The 21823-nt window shown below is 42.6% G+C and overlaps 1 long non-coding RNA gene across 1 annotated transcript; it reads right to left on the reverse strand.

The window, feature by feature from the left end:
* Nucleotides 1-841: 841 nt before the first annotated feature.
* LOC117027339 (uncharacterized) lies at nt 842-21823 on the reverse strand. The gene is made up of 3 exons (XR_004423898.1): nt 20398-21823; nt 16867-16918; nt 842-1070 (listed from the first exon to the last, which is right to left on the reverse strand). It is a non-coding gene; the product is annotated as an uncharacterized LOC117027339 (long non-coding RNA).

A 21823-nucleotide genomic window follows, 5' to 3' on the forward strand; every position in this document is an offset into this window, starting at 1 on the left:
CATTTGATCCAGAAGCTAAAGCCAGAGCAGTTGGCACAGACAGGTCCATGGGGTCTGAGGTATGATGCAGTGCCCCGGGTGCCAGGGCAAAGTCCCCTGGGCCTGGCCCACGTGCCATGGAAGAGGAGCATAGTGTCCCGGGACTCACTACTCAGGGCCAGGAGTCCCATAAGCCTCCTCCCTCTGTCCCCAGGTCCAGATGATTATTGAGGGTGGCTACATGGGCTCTAGGGAGTGAGTGGCCTTTTGAGAAAAGGACTTCCCCAGGGGACATGGGGTGTGCACAGGGTCTGGAGGGTGCTCTATACTGATGCTCCTGAAATAAACTATGGAAAGTGCTTTATAAACTGAGATGCAATAAACCCTGAGAGGACAGAGCAATATCCAAGAGGCTTTCCAGGCTCCAGTGGATTGGAGTCCAAGTTTAGGCTCCTCTACATGTCAGCTCTGTTACCTTAGGAAAGTTACTTACCATCTGTGTCTCAGCTTCCTCATCTGTTAACGAGAGTTGGCTAGAATAATGATATCTCTGGGCCTTTCTAGCCCTGAGAGTCTCAGGTTTTGAGTGACCACCCCCAACACTATCCCTTACTGAAAAGTGGTGGTGCAGAGGTGAGAGTCCATTTGTTCAGCCACATGGCACATATCTAGCACACGACACTCAACAAATATTGTTGTTAATATTTTCACAGTCAGGGGAATAATACCGGCCAGCGTTTACTGAACAGTACCTATGGATAACCCCATGGTCTGTGTATTAGCTATCTAATACTGCTGCATCACAGATTGTCCCACAACTTAGCAGCTTATAACAATAATAAACATTTATTATCTCGCACCGTTTCTGTGGGTCAGGAATTCAAGAGCAGCTTAGCTGGGTGGTTCGGCTCAGTGTCTCTAAGGAGAGTGCAGTGAAGGTGTCGCCTGGAGCTGCAGTCAGTTCATCGTAAGGTTCACTAGAGCTGGAGGAGCCACCTCCACTCATACGGTTGGCAATTTGGTGAGAAGCGTCAGTTCCTCAGCAACATACCTCTCCACAGGGTTGCGTAAGCATCGTCACAGCACGGTGGCTAGAGAGTGACCCAGAAAAGAAAGACAGAAGTGGCAATGACTTTTATGACCTCAACATCACACACTACTACTTCCACTGTGTCCTACTGCTCACACAGACCAAACCTGACACAGTGTGGGAGGGGAGCCACGAGGGCATGAATAACAGGAGACAAGAATTATTGAGAACCATCTTGGAGGTCAGCTATCACAGTCTGTTCTAAGTGTTTCATAGCTATTAATTTGTTTATTCATTCATGATATCGATGCTATTAATCATCCCCATTTTACAGATTGAGTCACAGAGCGATTAGGTAACTTGCCCACGGTTACACTTCTAGGAAATCATGTAAGGCAGGGTGATGGACTGTGTCTCCCCCAAATTCATATGTTGAAGCCCTAATCCCCAATGTGATAGTATTTGGAGAGGGGGTCTTTTGAGGTCATTAGGATTAGGTGAGGTCATGAGTTGGGGCCCTCATGTTTCTAGGGCCTTCCCTTTCTCCCTCCCTCTTTCTCTCTCTGTTCATGCACACTTGCCGAGGAAAGGCCACACAGCAGATGGCAGCCATCTTCAAGCCAAGGGAAGAAGGCTTAGAATGAAACCCACCTTGACCTTGGACTTCCCAGCTTCTACAACTGTGACAATGAATGCTTGCTGTTTAAGCCCCCCAGCCTGGTATTTCTAATGGCAGCCTGAGCAGACTAAGGCAGCCCTCAAACGCAAGAGAGTGGGGCTGCTTAGCTCTCTCTTGAACTTTCTCTCCCTCCATGACCCCATTAACACTGGCCCTCACTCTCCGGTCAGGCCCCAGGGCTGTGGGGAGAGTCTCCTTGCAGGGCACTGGGAAGACTTGGAAAAGGGAGTAGAGGAAGCCTCGTGGCAAACTCAAGGTCCCGGGGCTCAGTGCTAACCTAGACGTTCTGGTGCTTGTACCCCCGAGAGACAATGTTGGGGGCCAGCTGCCCACCCAACCTGGCCTGCTGCTCCCCACCCCCACCAGCCTGAATGCTCACACCCTCGGATGATCCAGAACATAAGCAGTAGCAGGAGGAAAACAAACTATATTTAAACTGGCAGTTGCCACATAAACAAAGCTAAAAAACAAGTGACTCTTGGGAAAAAAAACAGTAGAAACACTGGTGAAGACCAAGAGTTAATCCCCACAATATGTTACCGTTTTAAAAACAAGCAAAGGATACCAAAAGCAATTCACAAAAAAATCAATGCCAATGCCCCCTCCCCGCAAACAAAAAGAAACAAAGCAAGCTGCTTGTCCTCATGGATGTTAAACATCTCATTAAAACCACAATAAAATCTGATTTTTCTTCTATCAGACAAAAATATTAAAGATTAATAATACCCAAGGTTGGTGAAGGTTTAGGGCAATGGACACTGCAGCTACTCTTGACCTTGGGGGCGAGGGTGCAATTTGACAAACACAAATGTAAAATATTCATACATGTGACTCAGCAGTAATAATCTGGGGAATCTATCTTATCAGAAACCTAGAAAGATGATGACGAGAGTTACAGTTAGTTAGCCAGAAATAGATAGATATTCAGATATTTAGGTCTATTTACATACAAGGATGTTTATTGCAATATTGTTTGTCGCAGTAAAATTTTAGAAACAACCCTAATCGATGACACAAATAAATAAATTGTTGGGTGAATACTGTAAAGCAATGAAAATAAACAAATCCAAGAGGTCTTCCTGAGAGAAGTATCATTTCTGACCCATTTTCGCCCAAGACCATCAGTTCACTGGGTGTGTGTGTGGCTGTGGTGGGAGCGGGCATGAGGGCTGGGGGTGGTATCTGGGAGAAGGTGGAACAACTGGGGTAAGGAAAGTTGCCTCAGCCTGGCGTTAGGAGTCAGGAGAGTGTTAGCCTCGGTGTGGGGGGAGAGGGGTAGTTGGAAGTAGGTGTAAGCAGGGCTCCAAGAATGCTAGTATGGATCTCTTCTTGACATGGGCGTGGGTTATGCCAGCACACTCACTTCGTGAAAATGCCTTGACCTGTACACTTACGAATTGTGCACTGTTCTGAATGTGTATTACACTTAAAGAAAAAGTTTACTAAAAAGTAAAACAAAAACATACCCCAATAAGCATTCCAAGTGTCTGTGCATTAAATAAATACGTAAATACATAAATAATCTTCCAATTAAAAAAGTAACATCAAATTTTTATATTGGTATTGCATACCAATATAAAAAGATGTCAGCAATATATCGTTAGGTGCAGACAGAAAAATACATGCCATTTACTCGTAATCTGATTCTTTTCTATTAAAAAATTATATATCTATAAATAAGTTATATATATATACATATTTCAAAATATATAAACAATTTTGTACAGGTATAGAAAATGGCTGTGGAAAATAATCCCCACCGTAACAGAATCACTGTTCTTATGGATTAGAACTCAAGGAGCTGGGGAGCCTTACTGAGGCCCTCTAACAGGCCCGACAGAAAATTTGAGCTACAGCTGAGTGAGCTGGGCCCTCACCTCTGTAAGAGCCCAGCCCTGGCCAACAGGCCAGAGGGGTTTCTGGAAACACTGTGAGGGGTAAGCGGCCCTGGGACCGCGAGACCCCAGAACAGGCAGGTCAAGGCCTGGGGGCGTGCATTTAAAGGCCCCTGCAGGGCAGGGGGAGGACAGAAGTAACCCTGCCCTCATGGGCACCAATGGTGGAGGGGGAGGGGGGAAAAAGGGGACACAGCCCTACCCAGGGACCCCATTTAATCATCACAGCCCTGTGAGGTAAATACATGATTGTCTCCATTTCTAGATCAGGATGCCAAGATCAAGTACGTTGCCCAAGGTCACACAGGTAGTAAATGGAACAGCCAGCCCTTGAACCCAAACCTGTCTGCACCTCCCGTTAGGGGCTGTCCACTGGGCTGGCGAGGGTGAAGGCTGCAGGGAGGCATAGGCTGCCCTCCGCAAAGATGCAGAAACCCAGTCCACAGGTTTTTTTCAGGGTTCAGAACCTCAGGAGCCCCCAACCTACCAAGAATCACAAAACCAAGTTGTGCCCAGGGCCTCAGTCACACCACCCCTGTGGGGTCAGGGCTCAACCACTAAATCTGGCCCCAGGGGCCTCTCTGTTAACTCAGCACTGACACCTCAGGTTCCAGCTGTTGGCAGCCTAGAAGCTGGCACCACCCAAAATAGATCCCAGGAGTGAGAGCCCGGTCAGTCACTCCACTGTGCCTCTGCATGCAGCCACCACCCCCAACCCCCCACATCCCCCTCCCTCCCTTACTTTCCCTGCCCCCCACCCCCCCACTCCCTCAGTCGCCCACCCCCGCTGAGCCCTTGGGTTCTGAGTCACTCTGGACATGAACCCTGGCTATTGGAAAGAAACAAAGGGTGGGGCAGCAGGCAGTGGTGGCTGGAACAGCCTGGATCCTGGATTCAAGTTCCTGAAGTTTGAGCCAGATGTGACTTGTGACTTGGCTAATTGTCTTAAGCAGCTTAAAATAAGTGAATTTACTGATTGTTGGGGGTGACAGGTCGGGAGTAGCAGTCAGTGGTTAGGAGCCTACTGTGTACCAGTTTTAATCAGTGCTTACAACTGCAAGGACATTTTACAGATAGAGTTTCCATTTTACAGATAAAGAAACTGAGGCTCAGAAGGCCACCCACAGCTTGGACTCTGAAACCAAGGAAGGCCTAGATTTTAAGCCTGAATCTGCTACTTACTGGCTGTGTGGTCTTGGGCAAATTACTTTATCTCTCTGGGCCTCAGTTTCCTCACCTATAAAAATGATATTAAATTAATACTCAACTTATAAAACTATTATGAGGATTTAAAAAGATAATGTTAAAACTGATACAGAGGAGGTACTCAGTCAATGGTATTATGATTAATTCAATTATCTGACCAATAAAAGGGTTCACTTCCTAAGAGCAGTGGGGCTAGGAAAAGATTTTAACCTTCTCAGGTCAATCCAGGAGGACTTCCTGAAAGAAGCATCATTTCTGTCCCATTTTAGCCTGAGACTCTGAGTTCACTGGGTGTGCGTGTGGTTGTGATAGGAGCAGGCATGCAATGTGGGGGTGGTATTTGGGACAACTCAGGCAGGAAAGTTGCCTCAGTCTGGTGTCGGGGTGCAGGTCAGGTCAGGTCTAAACATAGGCGGGCTTCCAGACCTCCTTCTCAGAAGATGTCCCAACAGCCTGTTGGGCACCTTAGATGATAAACAGGTTGTCACCCTCCAATCCCCAAGTGAACCTGATAAATCCTGGCAAAGCTGAAGAGAAAAGAGGAGGCTCATCTATAAATACTCTGTGACTCAGGCTCAGGGTCCTGTTGAAAGAGACGCTTGTGTTTATGGCTCTGTTGCTCTGGGGAGGTGTTCCAGCTCAGGGAGAAAGGTCTGGGTCACTCTGAGGTTTCAGGCCTCTTAGTTCACTTCTCTGGGTCAAGCTTGGGGTCTGGGGCCAGGCCCACTGTGGCCTGGCTTAGTCTAGTCCACTATAGGACTCCAAGAACATCTCTCACCTCTCTGGGCTTCTCGTCATCCAGGAAACGAACCATGTTGCTAATGGGCTGTGAGGCAGGATGGCCTGTTGGTTGGGCACAACATGTTTTCTGGTACCAGAAAAATGTGGGCTCAAGTCCCAATTTCATCCCTGAATGGGCTATGTGACGTGAAGCCAATCACTTCACTTTTCTGAGTCTAATTCCTGAACAATAAAATGGGGTAACAATGGAAATTCCTTCATAGGATTGTCGTGAGGATGAAAGAAGAGAGTGTATGTATATAAGGCACTTAGCACAGTATCATGTAGTAGACCCTCAGCTAATGATAGATATTATGATTACAAATCAAGCTGTTTAAAGTACTTTGAAAAGGGGATGCTTGGGGATTTGATTCCCTCTAGAGAGATATTTAGGGAGTCAGCTATTATCCCACAACTTTATCATCTCTCTGCTTCCCAAATATAGAGTCAAGGCATGAAGAAAACAAGACAGTACCCAACATTGGTAGGGAAAGGGCAAGGCACCGTCATTTATCAAATACCTACTGTGTGCCAGCTGCTATCACTTACATCATCATCCCATTTGACTCTCCAGACACCAGCACGGTATAACTCCCCTTTACAGACCAGTAAACCAAGGCCCAGTGAAGTTAACTGAATGGCAGAGGTGGGATTTGAACCCATATCTGTGTGACTCCGAAGTACTTCTTATGTGTGGCCCACTGGACTACACAACCTGGTTACTTCCCTGGTCTAAGAAGGTGGCCAAAGAAAGGACAGAAATGAGAGGATGAAGAAGGAAGAACCAAGGAGCTTGGTATAATCTGGGAGAGTATAGAGAACCAGAAGATGGGAACTAGAGAGCTGGTTGGGGAAGACATGAGTTTGTGGTGACTGCTCTGTGGTGTCAACCAGCAGACAGATGGAAAAGTACAGCTGACTTCAGAAAAAAGATCAGCCTGGGATGGAGGGAAGAGTCCTTTGCTCACGACTAGCTGAAATAACTTCTGAATTTACAAGCCCTGAAGATCCTCTTCTGCCTGGTTCTGTAGTACCCACCTCAGGGCCTTTGCACACGCTGTGTGCTCTGCCTGGAATAGTCTTTCCCTTCTCAACTGAGAAGTTACCTCTCCAAAGAAGGCTTCCTTAACCATTCTATTAAAACAGGAACCCATCCCATTACTACTGGACTCAACACCTGTTTGATTCTTCCTTACTATTTTACAATCTATAATTGTTTTACTCAATTTCCTTGTCAGTTGTCTGTCCCCATGCCCACCCCCCACCCAAGAATGTATGTGTTCCGTGAATGAAGGAATTAGATGGGCTTGTTCACTGCTATATCCACAGCTCCTAGCATACACTAGGAGCGTAGCAAATATTTGTGGAATTACTGTGTTTCCCTGAAAATAAGACCTAGCCAGATGACCAGCTCTAATGTATCTTTTGGAGCAAAATTAATATAAAACCGGTTTTATTTTACTATAAGACAAGGTATATAATATAATATAATATAATATAATATAATATAATATAATATAATATAAAAGACTGGGTCTTATGTTAATTTTTGCTCCAAAAGATGCATTAGAGCTGATGGTCCGGCTAGGTCTTATTTTCAGGGAAACACGGTAATGAATGATCCAGCCCCACCTAACTCCTAATATCACCCTTTTTTTCTGATTCTCTGATCCTTTGAGACTGGTTTTCCACTATTTCCCCATCACACGCTCCTTGTTCTCTCTCCTATGTGTCTCCACTTGGAATGCCCTGTCTTCTCTGCCCCTTCAAACCCTGCCCAAGGCTTAGCTCCTATAGGATCTCCTAGAGGAAGCCCACTGACTCCTAGTTCACGTGCTCTTATGAAGTGAACAATCTATACAACTCTACGTGATGGCCCGACGCCAAGCACCACTTCTTACACATGACCTTGAGCAAGTGACTAGCTCCTTGGGTTCCATTTCCCCCAGTTACTTCTATCCTTGTGATTGTAACTAAGGGAAATAATTCAAAAACAGAGAAAAGCCATAAATGCCTAAAGATATACTCTGAGGCATTATTTAAAATAGAAAAAAAAATTTAAACCACAAAAATGTTAAATGTTAATAATAATAAAAGCTACTGTTTAATGAGTGGTTGAACAGGCCAGGCAGTGAGCAAGGCGTTAAGAGCTGTGGTCAACAGCACAGGTTCCAGAGCTTCACCTTCAGCATTTTCTCTCTGTGATCTTGAACCAATGACCATAACCTCTTTGAGCCTCAGTTTCCTCATCTGTAAAATGTAGTTGATAAAAGCTTCTTATCTCATAGGGATTTTGTTGTTGTTAGCAAGTTTTTTTGTTGACTTCAGCCCAAATACAGAAAAGCATACAAATAAATGTGCAGCTTGATGAATTTTCACAAAATAAGTAGCAAATGGGGCAGTTTTGAGAACTGCATGAGACAATGCCTGGAAAGTACTTAGAGCAGTGATAATCGGTGGCTAATGTTACCTGCTCTGTTTCATGGGCATTGTGCTAAGCACGTTACATGAATTATTTTTATTCAGTCCTCACAGTAACCCTATGAAGTAGGCACTAATATTACCCTCATTTCAAATAAAGAAACCTAGATTCAGAGAAGTTAAATATACTGGCCAACATCACAAAGTTAGTAAATGACAGAGATAAGAGAGGAACCCAAGTCTTTTGCCAAAACCCTCCTCCCAAGCCCTTTGATACACCGATTCCTCAAGACATCTATTGCAGCACTGACGAATAAGATAAATAATTGGGTAGTCAGTGGGCGGCCAGCTGGCTCAGTTGGTTAGAGTGCAGTGCTTATAACACCAAGGTCACCAGTTTGATTCCCACATGGGCCAGTGAGCTGCACCCTCCACAACTAGATTGAAAACGACGACTTAACTTGGAGCTGATGAGTCCTGGAAAAACACATTGTTCCCCAATTAAAAAAAAAAAATTAGGTAGTCAATGACCAACTTGGAAAACTGTGGTCTTCTGAACCCTCGAGTCAATTAAATAAATATGTATTGAGCACCTACTATGTGCCAGGCACTGCTGTAGACACTGGAGAAACAGAGCAAGTAAGATAGAAAAGTTCCCTGTCCTCATAGAGCTTATGTTCTTGTGGGGAAAGACAGACACAAATATATAAAGATAATTTCTGATAGTAACAAATGTTATGAAGAAAAAAAAACAGAATGAAATGGAGAGAGACTTGCAATCAGAGGGACAGCTTTAGATGAGACATTCAAGGAACCACGCCCCTCCCTTCCCCAACCCAGGACGTAACCCAAACGAAGTCGAGAAGCTGGCTGTGTGGCAGCCTGGGGGAATTCCACCACAGTAGCAATGAGTTTGGCATATTTGAAGAACATGTAGAATATCACGCAGCCATTCTAAAACATCATTTTGAAAATTACAAACTGGAAAAAAGTAAAACAAAAAAGTACAAGATACACTAAGATGATAACTATTACAGTACCTGTATACACCTTGTCCCAGCCTTTGCTGGATAGACAAAATTTCAGAAAATGAAACAGTTATTTAATTGAGGTAGAGCGATTGTAGGTGGTTTCTAAAATGTTTTCCTTCCTGAGAAATATCTGCTGTTGTCACTTCCTGTTTCTATAATTTTTTAAAAGTCAAGTAAAAAGAAGCAGCATTCTAGAAGTCTTATACAGATCAAATAATATAGTTCTCTGGTGACTGTGAAGGTTATGCACATGAGATGCATATATCATTTTAGTGAACATGCTGTGTAATCTCAAGCAAGTCACACTCCCTCTTTGGACCACAATACTTCACCTGCAAGATGCCACATTGCCTGGTACACCTGCCAAAAGTGGGGTCCCTCATAGCTGAAGGCACTGGCAAAGAAAAACCTTTCTACTATTCACATGACATATCTATGAGAGTACTTTTTTTAATAGCAGGAAAGAAACATTGAATTATTAATAAAAGTAAATAAGGAGATTGAGACAAGCCACAGACTGGGAGAAAAATATTTTCCAAAGACATATTTGACAGAGAAATGTTATCTAACATATACAAAGAACCCTTAAAACTCAACAAGAAAATGAACAACTCAATTAAAACATGCGCAAAAGATTTGAACAGCTCACCAAAAAAGATATGCAATGGCAAATAAGCATATGAGAATATGCTCAACATCATATGTCATTAGAGAATAGCAAATTAAAACAACAACGCGATACCACTACACACCCATTAGAATGACCCAAATCCAAGCACTGACAACACCAAATGCTGGCGAGGATGTGGAGCAACAGGAACTCTCATCATTGTTGGTGGGAATGCAAAATGCTGCAGCCACTTTGGAAGACAGTTTGGCCGTTTTTTACAAAACTAAACATACTCTTACCACACAACCCAGCAATCACACTACTTAGTATTTACCCAAATGAGTTAAGAACATATGTCCACACAAAAACCTGCACATGAATGTGTATAGCAGCTTTATTCATAATTGCCAAAACTTGGAAGCAACCAAGATGTCCTTCAGCAGGTAAATGGATAAGTAAACTAGGGTATAGAATATTATTCAGCACTTAAAAACAAAACAAAACCAAAAAAAACACTGATTGATTGATTTGGATCTATGCAGAATTTATCTTGGTATACAATATGTGGATCAAAATTTTTAGTTTTCCAAATGGGCATTCAATAGTTGCAAAATTGTTTATTAAAAAGTTTATCTTTAACCCACCCCCAAAAAAACAAAAACAAAAACAAAAAAAACTAACTATCGAGGTACATAAAGATCTGGAGGAAATTTAAATGCATATTACTAAGTCAAAAAAAAAATCAACCTGAAAATGCTATATGAGTCCAACCATAAGACATTCTGAAAAAGGCAAAATGTGGAGACAGGGAAAAGTTCAGTGGTCGTTTGGGGAAAGTTCAGAGTTTGGGGAAAGGGAGAGTTAACAGGTGAAACACAGGAAATTTTTAAGGCAAAATACTCTGGATGACACTTTACTGGTAGATACATGTCAAAACCCATACACAGAGTGAACCCTAAAGTAAACTATGGACTTTGGATGATAATGATCTGTCAATGTTAGTTCACTGATTGTAACAAATGTGATTGATGTTGATGGTGGGGGAGGGTGTGTGGGTGGAGGGACGGAGTATTACTGGGACTCTGTACCGGCTGCTCAGTTTTGAACTTAAAAATGCTCTAAAATCAATATAAGAAAACAAAGAAGCAGTGTCTGGTATAATTGTTAGCTCTGGTGGGGGACTGGGAAATTCCTGGAAGATCTTTGTTCCTTGAGGTCTGCCACCACTCACATGGGAAGGAACAAGAAGGCAGTCATATGTAAAAGGAAGACACTGGGCTACCAGCATCTACCCTTTACTGGACACTCCCTGCATTGTGCTTTATACGAATCATTTCATTTGTTCTTTCAACGGCTAAATGAAAATGTTTATATTACATGAAACGGTTGAAAATTATTATTTTTCCCAGTTAACAGCCAAGGAAACTGTGGCTGAAGGACATAGATTTTTCCAGTCACCCCGTTCTATCTGAGCCCAGAGGCTGAACTCTAAGTCACTAGGGAAGGTTGGGGGCTCACTCAGTCTCCTCCTGCCTTGACATTCCACAATTCCAAAAGTTGTTTTGTCTCTTCTGGGGCCCAGTTGGGGGGGCCCTGCTGACTCGGGCATTGGATCCCTGGAAGGACTATGATGTGCCCTTAGGGGACAGAGAATTTGACTGCCTGGAGCTCGACTTCAGGCAGGAATTTCGCACCTTCCCAGACCCTAGACTGCAGGTGGAGGGTGTCTGGCAGGAGAAGCAGCCAAGTACTGCCTTCAAGGCTGGGAAGGGTTGCTCCCGCAGAGAGGGAGGGCTCCTTCTCCAGCCCTCAGCCACCTGTTCTCCAGAACCCTCTCCACCTCTCCACCTCATCTTTGGAATGCTAAATCCAAGAGCTGGTGGGACCAGCCGGGTATTAATAACTGGACTCTGATGTTTGTGCTTAGGAATAAAGTGAAGAATAAACGGAGTCACTATAGTAACTGCTAAATTATAAAAGCAAGTAGTTTGAGGCATGAAGAAATTATTCTATTCTTGTTTTAACTAGCCAGGGAACTTAAATTTTTGAACTTTCCAGTCCTGCATCAATGCCTGGATATAGATAAAACCTCCAGAGAACCCTGATTACCCACTGAAGGACTAAGGTATCCAGACCGCCTGACCTGACATCCATTATCCAGACCACTTCATCTAGAGGATTACCATCTCGGACCAATCCAGAGGCTAAGAATGCAGGACTGATTCTTCTCAGAATGTACTTATAGTAAAAAGAACTCTTAGCTTTTCTTTACTTCTCTGGAACACTCTGGGTGCTATCAAATTGTGCTTCCAGTTTGCAAACCCTAAGACTGTTGAATAAATCTTTTTGATTTATTTCTAGTCAAAGCCTCCTCTTTTTGAGTTCATTCGACAGTGCTTGTGAGAAAGGCATTCCCTCCTGGTAGCCAAGACATCTAAATGCCTTCTCAGCCCATCTCTCCAAGCCCTCCATAGCCCTGAAGAGGATAAGGGTGGTAGGATAATAATAATTATAGCTACCCTGTTTGACTGTTGTAGGGTACAAACCACCGTGCCAAATGTATAACCCACACAGCTGCATTCAATCCCTTCACATACTTCTAGTATCTGATTTTTTTCATTTTTTTCTTTTAATTTTATTAGTTTTAGGTGTACAAAACAATGTACTAGTTAGACATTTCACCCCTCACAAAGTGATAACCCCCCCCCTCAATCTATTGCAGTTCTGCCATCATATAAATCTATTACGATTCCATTGACTCTGTTCCCTGTGCTGTACTCCATATTCCATGACCATGTATATATATACTATAGTTGACATACAATATTATTAAGCTTCTGGTGTACAGTGCAGTGGTCAGGCAAGTATCTGTTTTATATTGGGGAAAATTGAGGCTTGTGAGAGGTCAACTAACTTGCCCTAGATCACACAGCAGGTAAATGGCAGGGCAAGAACTGAAATTCTATCTGCCAGCAGCACCGAGCCCTCAGTGGGTGGTGAGAGCCAGAGTCAGGCATCCTGCTGGGGCCATAAGAAATACTGTGGCCCCGTTCTTTAACTTCTAGGAACAGAGTTGACTGGGATGGGGCCGGGGAGGGGACTTCCAGGAAGCCGCCTTTCCTGTGGCCAGCCGGACCCAGGCCTCATGCCAGTCCCAGAGGGCAGGGCCAGGGCCAGCCTGAGAGAGGGACCCTCTCCTGGCTTCAGGCTTCGGGAGTGGGGGATTGCTCCTGCCTAGGGAAGACCCGGCTCTGTTTGGAGCAGACCCCTCTGCTCACCTCTTCTCTTCCGGTTCTGGTTCTCTCCATCCCCCACTCACCCTTCACTCCTTTGAGGTACTTGACTATTTGGGGCCTCCCAGGAGACAGGGCCAATCACAGGGAGAGGAGAGCAAAGAGGTCTATTTGTCCGTCCAGGGGCATATGGTCACAGAGGCGTTGAATTCAGGCTTTTGACATTAGTTTTGAGGGGCAGTGTTCGCTAGTGGTTAAGCCTGCAGCCTCTAGAGCCAGACTGCTGCTGGACCTCCCTCGCAGCTCACTTAAGGCTGTGTAACTTTGGTGAGGTTCCTTAACCCCTCTGTGCCTCAGTTTTCCATCTGTAAAATAATGATAAATACCTACTTCATGGAGTTGTGAAACTTAAATGAGTTAATAAATGCAAAGTGTACATTTCTTTAAGTATAAAGCCTGGCACAGAATAAGCACTCAATTGGTATTAGCTGTGACTTCCAAATGATTTTACACACAGAATCACAGACAGACTGGAAAGAAGAAGACATTCAAGGAAACTTTAAAAAAACATCTCCTATCAAACCACATTCAGCGCAACCAACACCACCATTTCACTCTATTTCCTTCAGATTTTTTTCCTGTCCATCATTTTTACAGCATTGTAATCATAGTGTACTTAAAAGTTGTGCAACTTTGAGACTTTTTTTTCCTAGGCATTTTCTATAATCTTTCAATGGGTTTTTATTGAGGGCCTACTCCGTGACAAGCATTGTTCCAGGCTCTGGGGATACAGCAGCCTGCAGAACAGACAAACCCCTTCTCTCTAGGAGCTCACATTCTACCGCTGGGCGTTGCTATATGGCCTTCAGAAGTCATTCTTTTACAGCAGTGCCTCATTTATATACAGTTGAGAGCAGAAAAGTGACGCCTGGAGTTCAATGGATTTTTACATATATATTCACCCATGTAACTGAGACAGGTTAGTTAGTGTGTTGCTAGGTAGACAGGGAGGTCCCTGGTTGAATAAACAAAAGACAGACATATTCTAAAACTTCAGGTTTTGAAATCACTCCTTTGCTCCAGGACAAAATGTAACAACGCCTTGAGGTTAATATAAAATTCCTTTTGGCCGGACAAACAGAGCAGATCTGATAGATGAGAGTGGGTTATTTCGCTGATTCCTTCAGGATGGGCGAGCAGAGCAAACCTGGGAGATGCATTTCATTAAAAGGCGCCAGTTCCCCTTCCCCAAACAGGCAAGGGAAGGTATCAAAGTAAGAGCTTTTGCCTCAGTCACGGGGCGCCCCCATTCGGGACCCCCTCCCGCTCAGGAGCTCTGACCCTTTGCTTTCAAGAAACTATCCTCTTTTTAAAACTCTTTGCCTCTCCTGGGTCCGTGTTTCCATTCTTCGGTCTCACAAGACACGATCCCGGCACTCACTCACTCACTCACAAGTCCCCTACATCGTTTGGGGACTCACAGAGACATATGCCTACTTCATAACCACCACCCAGATCAAGATACAGAACATTTCCGTCACTCCAGAAGATTCTTCACCTTCTCCATCAATAACACCCCCTCTCCCGACTAGCTAACTTTCTGACCTCTATCAACATAGATTATTTTCACCTGTTTAAGAACAAGATCTGCTCTTTTGAGAATGCCTATTTTTAATGGCTGCAGAATATTCCATCCTATGGATATACTGTTAGACATATATTTTACTTTTAGTTTCTCATTGTTATCAATAGTGCTACAATGAATGCCACATTTCGGAGGTTAGACTCTCCGAAGTGGGGCTGACGATTGAATCTTGGTAAATACTGACAGATGGCTTTCCTAATATGTTGCACAGCTCCAACAGTGGGAGGAGCCAGGCTATGGGCACACAGCATAACTAGAGTCCAGCTCAATCACCTGCCTTCTGAGTCCTGTTTTAGCTAGGATCCTCGGCATAGAAGCTGTGGTACAGCAGCGTGTCTCCATGAGAAGTCCGATTGGCAGGAGGCGGTCTCACAAAACAGGCCTCTCTTGGGCCTGAGTTTGGGACTCAGCTTTACAATGTTAGAACTCTGACTTCCCACTAAAGTCACACTAAAAGGGGCATCACCTTTCATCATGGATTCACAATAACCAAGCAACAGAGTTTGATTCCATCACAAAGCAGATATCAATCTAGGAATTTACCAACATAAATTTAACAGTTAAGGGGCAGCCAGATGGCTCAGTTGGTTAGAGTGTGATCTCTCAACAACAAGGTTGCCGGTTCCATTCCCGTATGAGATGGTGAGCTGTGCCCCCTGCAACTAAAGATTGAAAACAGCAACCGGACTTGGAGCTGAGCTGCGCCCTCCACAACTAGATTGAAAGACAACAACTTGGAACTGATGGGCCCTGGGGAAACACATTGTTGTTCCCCAATATTCCCTAATAAAATTAAAAAAAAAATTAACAGTAAAGGAAATATGAATGCACACTCATCAGAAGACCAGTGTGTCTGCTCTCTGATAGAAGGCCACAGGTAAAGGCAAATTATAATCAGAAAGTTTCTTTCTGGATTCCCCAGAAAGCAGAGCTGATGAGAAGGAAGCACTGAAATGTGAAGAGAAGGCACTCTTATTTTCAGCTCAATGAACTCTCTCAGCTCTGAGTTCTTAAGAAAAACAGAGTTTAGTCCAGAATTCTTTGTTTTTTCTTTATTTGTGTTTCTCCAGGATCCATCAGTTCCAAGTCAAGTAGTTGTTTTAATCTAGTTGTGGAGGGCGCAGCTCACAGGGGCCCATGTGGGGATTGAACCAGCAACCTTGTTGTTAGGAGCACCACGTTCTAACCAACTGAGCTAACCGGCCACCCCATAGTCTAGAATTCTTTGATGCTTTGCCTTTCTACCTTAAACTTCCAAACTCCAGATCCTGTGCAATCTCCCACCCGCCCTTAAATCTTCTAGTTCTTCCCACATGCCTGATCACAGCCTAGTCCAGATGCCATCCTCTCTCACCCAGACCTTTGCAACTGAGTTCCCCACGTCCTTCTTGCCCACCTTTGATCCAATTTCCACCTGGCAGCTAAAAGTCATCTTTTAAACTGGAAATCTGCTTATGTTTAACATCTCTACTTAAAACCCTTCGGTGATGGAAGGGTTTGGTGGTGGAATGGATAAACAAAAATCAATGGTGAATCGTTAAACAAAATGTGCTATATACACAAAATGGAAAATTATTCAGCCTTAAAACTGAAGAAATTCTGACACTTGCTACAAGGTGGATGAACCTGGAAGACATCATGCTAAGTGAAAGAAGCTAGACACAAAAAAATAAATATTTATGGTCCTGCTTATATGAGTTGCCTAGAATAGTCAAATTCACAGAAACAGAAAGTAGAATGGTGGTTTCCAGGGGCTGAGGAGGAAAGGGAACGGGGACTTATTGTTCAATGGGTACAGAGTTTCAGTTTAGAAAGTTGAAAAAGGTTTGGAGGTGGATAGTCATGATGGTTGCACAACAATGCGAATATAGTTAATACCACTGAACTGTGTACTTAAAAATGGTTAAACCAGTACCTTTTATGTTATATATATTTTCCCACAATTAAAAAAAAAAAAGAACTCTTGGATGACTCTTTGCATAGCAAGTCTACTGTTGTTACTTAAGTAAGGGTTTCTCAATTTCCACACTATTGATATTTTGAGCAGGATAATCCTTTGTTGTAGGGACTATCCTGTGCATTGTAGGATGTTTAGCAGCATCCTCGGTCTCTACCTGCTGGATGCCTGTAGCACCTTCTAGTTGTGATAACCAAAAATGTCTCCAGACATTGACAAATGTCCCCTGAGAAGCAAAATTGCCCCATTTGAGAAAAACTGACTTAACTATATGGTTTAAGAAGCTGAGAGGGCACGATGGAGATTCCTCTAAAGAACAAAGGAGATCAAAATATAAGGAGCCACTCCTCCCTACAAGAAAAGAAAATCATAAAAGGGATGATCAGCTCTGTGAACTTACCTGCCCACCTTTCCTTTCTTGATCAGTTTCTTCTCTTTCACGGCTCCCACTCCTACTTAGAAGAAAAAAAAATACACTATCAAGGAAAAAAATTAATATCTGCATTCATGCTAAAGTGAGACAAGCAGTATAGAATAGTTACTAGAGGTTAAAAACACAAGCATTATGTGAGCATTTCACTGTATATAAATCATATCTCAAAAAAATTAAGTAAAAACACAGGCATTGTAGTCAGACCTGGTTCAAGTCCCAATTCAGACATTTCCTAGCTATGTGACTTTGGACAAGTCCTCTCATCTCTTAGAACCTTTGTTTCCTCCGTTGTAAAGGGGGAGCAGCACTTTGCACCCTGACTGACACAGTAGGTAGTATGAATATTGCCTATTTTTATTTATATTACCTATTTACATTTATTTATCTATAGTTCATAGATGAAATTGCTCCCTGGTGATCTGCTTCCTGTGGACCCAGTCTATTTAGGGGCATCTCCACTTGCCTGTTCCCATGTGACCTTTTGCTCAGACAGGAAAAGTAAGGTCCAGAAACACCAATTTACGGGGCTTAGAACATAGAATCTTGGCTTCACCACTGACTTATTAGGAACTTAAGTTTGTGAGTCTGTTTCAGCTATAAAATGGTATGCTAATATTATCCATTTCATCAGGTTCTTGTGAGATTTATAAATGAGGTGACTCGTAGGCAGGTCTGGGAATTCAGACCTGCTTAGGTTGGGGCAGCAGCTGCTCTAATAGAATATGCCACCAGGGGGCAGGATCGCTGCATCTAAGTTCCCACCTACTCAAGACATTCATTTCATTTTCTGAGTATGGTTGTCTTATTTTTATTCTTAGTTTTATTATGGAAAAATTCAAACGTACACAAAAGTAGAATAGTGTAACAAACCCCATGTTACCAGCACCAGGTTTCAACAACTACCAACATTTTGCCAATCTTCTTCCCTTTTTTTTTTGCTATCCTGCCTGTGGAGTATTTTGTGAATCTCACACCTCACTTCTTTTTATCCATAGTGTGCGGTTCTAATAAAAAAGGTTTTTATTTCTACAAACACTATGTCATTATCACACTTAACAAAAAAGAACAATAATTCCCTAATCAATCGATTCATATTAAAATTGCCCTGATTATATCAAAGATGTCTTTTAACAGTTGGCTTGCTTGAATCAGGATCCAAACAAGAGTTTTGCATTTGGTAAAGTCTTGAGTTGTATGTTTTAACATTCTACCTTCCCATTTTGTTTTCATGCCATGGACTTGTTGCAGAAATCAGGTCACTTATCCTGTACAATGTCCCACATTTTGAGTTTGGCTGACTGTGGTGATTGCCTCTCCCTCATATTTCTGGTAAACTGGTAATTAGACCTTGGCTTGATTAGGGTTCGATTTTCTTTTTTTTCAAGCAAGACTATTTCATGCAGAGCACTGTATCTACCTCTTAGTGATTTTAAGATTGGTCAGTGAGTGTAGGCAGTGTCAGCCTAAGCTCTCCATTACAAAGTTCCCCAACAATTTTTTACCCGTTTGTTTAGCATCATTTCATGAACGTTGCCTAGACTAAGTATTTCATAAGGGGTTTGCAAAATTGTGCTTTTCTAATGCTGTGATTTCTTCTGTGTTTGTTAGTTGGAATTCTATAAAAAATAACTTTCCTTATGATGAATGTAACTAGACTTTTTGTGATTATTTCACAGTATACACATATTTCAAACCATTATGTTGTACACCTGAAACTAATCTAATGTTATATGTCAATTATAGCTCAATTTTAAAACTACAACTTTTTCTTATCTACTATTTGTTTACCTGGAATATAACCCATTAAGGAAAAAAACAGGAAAATGTTTATTTCCTTTTATTTATCAATGTTCAGAGTAATTAGTTGATTCCCTATACAATACCAATGATAACAAATGTCTTCTTTAAGTATTATATTAATTAATGGATTTTTATATATTTTGTGTTGTAATCTATTGAAGTCATTTTTCTCTTAATGCTCAAATGTTCCATCTTTGGTCAGTGGGGTCCCTTTGTACTGGTTCCCCAGTCACTGTTACATGATCCCAATAGTGTAACAGCTTCCTGGCTTCCAGGCACAAGATGACCCAAGTTCATCTTTTTTGCTCCAGATCCAGAACCGGCCATTTATCAAAGTATCCTTCATTTTCTTTAATTTTTAATTTTTTTGTGATTGTTGTTTTTTGTTTTTTTAACTTTTACTTATTTTAAGTGTGTTTTTCCAGGACCCATCAGCTCCAAGTCAAGTAGTTGTTTCAATCTAGTTGTGGAGGGTGCAGCTCACAGTGGACCATGTGAGAATCGAAGCAACAACCTTGTTGTTAAGAGCACCACGCTCTAAACAACTGAGCTAACCAGCTGCCCCAATTTTTTATTTTTTAAACTGGAAAATGGCATTTAGAGAACAAATCTGTGCACTAAGGGTGTTTGTTACTACTAGGTTGGTCATTGTTTCTAGATAGAGCCAGAAAATACATTTTTTAAGAGAAAAATACAAACTTCATTCCACTAACTCAGATCTAAGATTATCCTAAGCATCATAAATACTTATAACTCTTTTTCTCATACATTGAAAATCTTGATTCCTAATGCCATTAACATAATTATTTGCTTAAACATTGCCTAAAATATACCAGTTTCAAAATATCAATATCAATATTACTAACAACAAGACCGATGAATGCAATTTAATTATTTCTATGCAGTTCAAGCTAGCCTCAGACTATATCCCATTAGGGAGGAACAGTCAAAATACTTATAAAGCCACTCGAAATTATTTTCTCTGTGTAGTTGTGCCACCAATCTGACATACAGATGGTTCATTTGTTTTTAATTGTTACGGAGTATTTTATTCTTTTTATTGAACTTTGTCTTACAAATATGCAAAATATTTACAAGGCTCAAAAATACCAACTATATAATAAGGTACATTCACAGAAGTCTTATTTCCATCTCCACCCCCTCCAACCCACATAGTAAACCATTTTTAGAAGACTGGGATTTATTTTTCCATTGTTTAACTTTTAAATATAAGCAATTAATATATATTTATATCTCCTGACTACTAATACAGAAGATAGCATATAAACACTATTATGCACCTTGCTTATTTCACTTAACTATTTGGACATCACTCCATATTAGCATATGTTTAATAGTATTATATAAGAAACCTTCTACATATCCTTTTATAGCTGTATAGCACTCCATCTGTATGTACTATAATTTATTCAGCCAGTTCTTTATTGATATGTGCAGTTTCCAATCTTTTGCTATAAAAAATACCATAATGAATAGCCTTGTACATACAGCTTTTTGTATTTTTGCCAATACATCACTAGGCTAGATTCCTAGAAGATTTGACCTAGGCTTTCTGGGTGAAATAGTGAAAACATATGTAATGCGGCTATATATTGCCAAATTTCCTTAATTAGAGTTAACATCATTTTGCCTTCCCCCCAGCAATGTATTACACCTGATTCAGGTGTATTTTGGTACCGTATCAAATAGAGGAGGCTGCAGAGATGAATCACAGACAAGGTTCCTGTCTCAAGAGTCCCAGGAACTCTCCATCTAGTAGGAGAAGGCCTGCTGGCAAACAAATAATGACATAACGTAATAAGTAGAGGCAGATTCACCCTGAAGCAAATGAAGCTTAAGATTCAGTGCCTCACTTACAGAGACCATTTCCAAGGCCCCAGCAATGTGTTCACAAAGCCATTTTGTAATCTCTTTATCAAAGAGGACACCCCAAACTGTTTAAGCTTCAAGCTCTACAAGACCTGAATCCACCTCACAGACTTTAGAGTCAGCCTGTCTTTGAGGGTTGTGGGGTGGACTTCAAGTCTCAGTTCTGCAACCATATTGAAAGGAGGGACTCCTATATTTAATGACTGAGACAAACAAAAGGAAAAGCCTCCTCCGATCCAAAGAGATACCCATCTCCTGATTTTGATCAATTATCCATACATGCAGCTACAGGTGTCTACAGAGACTTCCGTATTTCCCCTCTGCTTTCAAGAAGAGAAATCAAGCCCTGGGTTACCTAGTATTCCTAGTAGAAAGGTGAAGATTGGCACTCAGGACAAAAGTCTGAACAGATTACAGAGCAGTTTTGTTGCTGTTTTGGGGGGCAGTGGCAGTGGTGTTACATCAGGGAATAAGTTTTCAAGGCAGGTACCCCATCCAAAACAGATACCTTTCGGTCAAATAAGTCAGAGGCCTGTTTTCTCAAAAATAGGATTAAAACTAAAGCCTGCCCTTGTAGGGTCTGATTAGGATTAGGCGAGATAGTTTATATAAAGATCTAACCCAGTTCCAGACTCTAAAGAAAAGGTCAGTAAATGGAGGACAGAAAATAAAACGGATAATTGGTTGATCCTTGAAAACAGTGACAACGATTCTTTGCACATCGTGCCTTATACAGCACTGGGAGGGGGAACCACCACCTTATTGACAAGTACATAGTAGTCGCAGAAAAATCGGTGAACAAGGAATGGACGTTTCTGGCGGGTGCTCACGGATCTGGGTTAACTAACTGAATGACCAACTGGTCTTGGTCTCTAAGTAACTGACAGTTCCAGGCTAGCTGTCAGGGGAATGAGTGCTGGGATCTAAGGCCAGTCGGGTTGCCTAATGACTCGGGCTGACGGTCTGGCCCCGGAAGAACGACTGTGTTCGCTGTCAATCCGGGACCGATCGGCTAGGACCGGCGCCTCTCGCCGCGCGCCGGTTAGATCCCGACTCTACACGAGCCGTCGGGCAGGACGTGCACGGCGGGCAGCAGTCAGGTGCCGGCGCCGCCACCTCTTCCTCTCCGCGCGGGGAAGGGCGCCCCCGACCCTGGGCGGCCGCGGCCTGGGAACAATGAGGCGCCGGCTTCTTTAAGGGAGGTACCACCGCGCCGGCGGAGCAGGGGACGGCG

This window comes from Rhinolophus ferrumequinum, chromosome 9 (assembly GCF_004115265.2).
Source record: "Rhinolophus ferrumequinum isolate MPI-CBG mRhiFer1 chromosome 9, mRhiFer1_v1.p, whole genome shotgun sequence".
NCBI classification, from domain to species: Eukaryota; Metazoa; Chordata; class Mammalia; order Chiroptera; family Rhinolophidae; genus Rhinolophus; species Rhinolophus ferrumequinum.